Source organism: Indicator indicator, chromosome 2 (assembly GCF_027791375.1).
Source record: "Indicator indicator isolate 239-I01 chromosome 2, UM_Iind_1.1, whole genome shotgun sequence".
NCBI lineage: Eukaryota > Metazoa > Chordata > Aves > Piciformes > Indicatoridae > Indicator > Indicator indicator.
The window spans coordinates 47,445,874-47,449,809 of NC_072011.1; positions in this window are offsets into that span (position 1 = coordinate 47,445,874).

Here is a 3,936-nt window from a genome sequence, read left to right on the forward strand (position 1 = left end):
CACCTTCTACTTTTCAGGTGGATTTCTGATTACTTGATTGAATCGCAAGGAGTTTTTTTGTCCTCTCTTCCAATTTTAGTTGTTTCCACCGTTGAACATTTCAAGTGGCTAATAAGATGTTATGAAAAATTAAGTTATTTAGCTGACATCACCAACAGTGTAATAAGCAAAATGGTGTCAGTTCTGTTCCGAAGGATTTTTTAATTATGGCATCTTTTTCAAATACTCTGAATGCAGAGTAGAGGAACATTTGTAAGGCTGAAACTATTCCTGCTTTCTCCTCTTCCATTTTCTTAATTTCTGTGGAGAAATTACAATCGTTTGCTCTATACTTAATTTTCCTCTGAAACAGATTAATTTTCTTCATCCTGTCATGCTATATATGATTTATAATTACCCAGCATACCCCAATTTGTACAGCTATGTAGGAAATGCGTTTTGAGAGCTCTAATATTTACTTTTTTTTTTAGTTTTGCTAAAGATTAGGGAAATTTCACAAGCAATATGGCGGTATTCACAATGTAATGAATGAACTAAGATTGCTCATGGGCATATACATACGTGGCTATTTGATCAGCTGACCATCTCACAGCCCAGTGTGGAAACCAAATCCACTGCCATGATTAGTCATCCACTTGGATCCCACCTGCTACAGTGATGCTGCACAGATGCAGCCAGATTCACATAGGCCAATCTAGTTATAAAACAGAGGTCTTGTTTCTATTAGATATGTTAAAATCTATGTAAGCAGAAATGGCTTAACCTTTTATTTTAGGCAGCAGACTCTTGTTTCTCACTCTCCCAGTAGCTTGGTAAATATATTCTGAATTTGTTGTCTCATTATCCTCAAAGGAGGATGTTTTTTAGATTTACTCCTAACTGTTATGTTTTGGTTTACTAACTCCTTCTCCAGGTATATTGTCTCTGTGTCACCTATTTAGTATTTTAGGCAATTAATATTACCCTTCATTTGCTCTTGCTGTGTATTAGTAGTCTTAGTTAAAACTTGTCTATACTTTTCAATTCTGTGAATTATATATTAAATCCTATATACTTCCTAAAGGAGGGTACATTTGCTAGTCCTGCCTATTTTTGTAAGGCTTTAACCATAGGTGGAACTTGTCTACTGGATTGGGCCCTTTGCCTGGATGAGGAAACATAAATTTTGTGAATCTTGTTGAATTGAGGAGTGTACTAGTGTCATTAAGATAGGAAACCTTCCAGAAGAGAGTATGCCCCTTGAAGGTTTTGCAAGAAGCTCTGAGGGCAAAATGTTTTGTGAGTGTCACAAGGACCTTAATGCTGGTTTTGGGCTTCCAGTCTTCAAGTCCAACTACATGAACAAACTCACATACACATTTACCAAAGCAATCTGTTTACTCACTGGGCAGTCAGGGTTGCCAACTCCCTACATGCAGCCCAAAGATTTCAGCACTTAATCCATGTTGCAAATAAGATCTGTTATCAAAATATCTCTTAAAAATAGCTAAGAGTTGCAAAAAAAATTAACACAAGATCAGAAATACTTGTCTTCAACCGTGTTCATTTAGTATTATTATTCAGTAATAGCTTCACTCCAAATATTTTACTCAGTTAAGTCTTGTAGGATATTGCTGGGTTTTGGCTAAAGAGTGGAGAGTGGAAAACATTTTCTGCAGAAAAACTCAGTACTGTAGAAATATATATGCAATATGTACTTATGTATACATCTATCTTTTTGGAATATATTCTCAGGGTGTAGTCTTTCCACAGAAAGTCAATATTCAATATGCTTTGTATATTTTAAGCTGTACTTCATATAGAAATGTAAAGTAGTGTCTATTTTAGTAAACTCACTATGAAATGCTGCTGGAAGCAACACCCAGTTATCTGGTGCACTGCTCTTTCTTCAGTATTCCTTATGATTAAAGTGGGTTGATGAACACTATTTTAAATTATCAAAATTTAAGCAAATTTCCTTATGCTTTCTGTCAGCTACTGCTAGAAATTTTGGGGGGTTTATTTCAAAACTTGATATGAATAGGGGAAATCATACAAGAGGTTCATAACAAAGTATTTTTCAAAGATGAATTAATACTGGGCTGCAGGACATGACTTAACAAATTCTTGAGTTATCCTTGAGGGAGCATCTCTTTTCCATCAGAGGCTATCAGGGTCTTGAAGAGGTGTGTGGAATTTCCTTTTCTTTCACAAGTTCTCACAGGAGAAACCTCAAAACTGAAGTTCACAGACTCACTCCTGAAAGCTTCCAGTCAGAACTAATGATGGAGACCTTGTGAGTAATCCTCTGAGTAGGCCTACAAGAGGGAAAACCACAGGCATATTTACCTCCCTTACATGATTTCAGGGGCTTTTAAGGATGGATCCCTGGATCACAGGACTGAGCCACTCTCCCTGCTTATCATCTCCCCTGCCTGGGCAGCGGAAGCTCCTAAGTGCTCTGTCAGTCTTTGCTCACTTCTATTCAGACTGCCTTGAAGGGTGGGATGGGTTCATGTCCAGGCCTTTGGTGTATCTTAGGGCTAGGGCTGCTCGTCACTTCAGCTACGTAGCCATTGGATGAGTACTGGAAAAAGCATACGGGTACCTCAGTCCCCTTGAGACCTCACAGAGCACTCTGAACTCTCAAGGAAATTTCAGCCCCTGTGACTAGGAAATGGGATGCTACTATAAGTTTTCAGGAGGGTTACTCTAGGGATTTGAGATGCTTATTCTTAAAATTCTCTGTAGTTCCTGTAGTGTTTTCCTGATTTAAGTAATTCCTGAATGCACTTTCTGTCTAAATAGACAGTAGATTAATTCAACCAAGGAAATAACACTGTCATCCTCTGTCCTTCAATCCTGTGTCTTTGCTGGAAAAGGATGATTAAAGGCTTTTTCTGCTATAGCAACAGGTGGATCTCCTAAGATGAAACTGCTGAGTAATCCTGGTCATTTTCCAGTATGTTGCTTCATTTAATGTAATTTAGAGCATCCTTTCATGCCTGTAGCATTTAGGTAATAGCTAAGAGCCACTAATAGCATCAAACCTTCAGGTCTGTCATGCAGACCTACTGCTACAGTTTCTAGCTTTGATAAATTGGATGTCAAGATATTTAAATTAAAAAAAAAATGAGAGAAGGTGAGAGATAGAATGAACTTAAGAAGTAAAGGAAGGAATGAAGGAAACAAATTCTGGAGAAATAGGTTTGGCTGGAGTTTTAAATAAATTCATTTGTTATGTAAAATAACTTTTAACAAACACAAACATGTTACACTATTTTTCAGCATCCTTTAATCTGCCTAGTTGTTTGATAAAAAGTCAAATAAAATTTCTAAAAGTAAAAATTAAGCACGACAAAATCAGTCTAAGCTTGTTCACTGACAGTGACCCTTATACTTTAACAATATTAACCATCACTAGAAGTTTGTTTGCACAAATATGATGACTGTACAAAATGCAAGGCAGTGAGTAATGTGACAGTATTTTGCAGGTCTATATGTATATTTGTTGTCTGTATGCATATACATATATTTATGTAATTCTGATAAAAAATAAGCATCATGAATTTGACTTTAAATTAGTTGATACCACCAGAGTTGATTCACGTGTGTAACTTCCCCCCCTTAAAGCCATGAAAGTAGCCACCACTTAGCTCAGTCTACTGCAGTTTTAGGCAGAGAGAGTAGAGAGCTGGAGTTATCAAGGCACCAGAGATGTGGACACGAAAGTCAGAAAGGCTAGAGTTGGGTGGGTGATGATGAAGTCCATAGGGCAGAGCTGTAAATCAAAATCAGCTAAATAAATGCTGCTTGTTTCATTTTCTGTTTTTACACACAAATATGTTTGTGTAGTCTGACTGTGGGCAATGCTAGTCCCTAAAAAAAAAAAAAAAAAGGAAGTGGCTGAGCTAGCTTTTACTGAGTGGAAATGTGGGAGGCAGTGAGGAGGCAGCA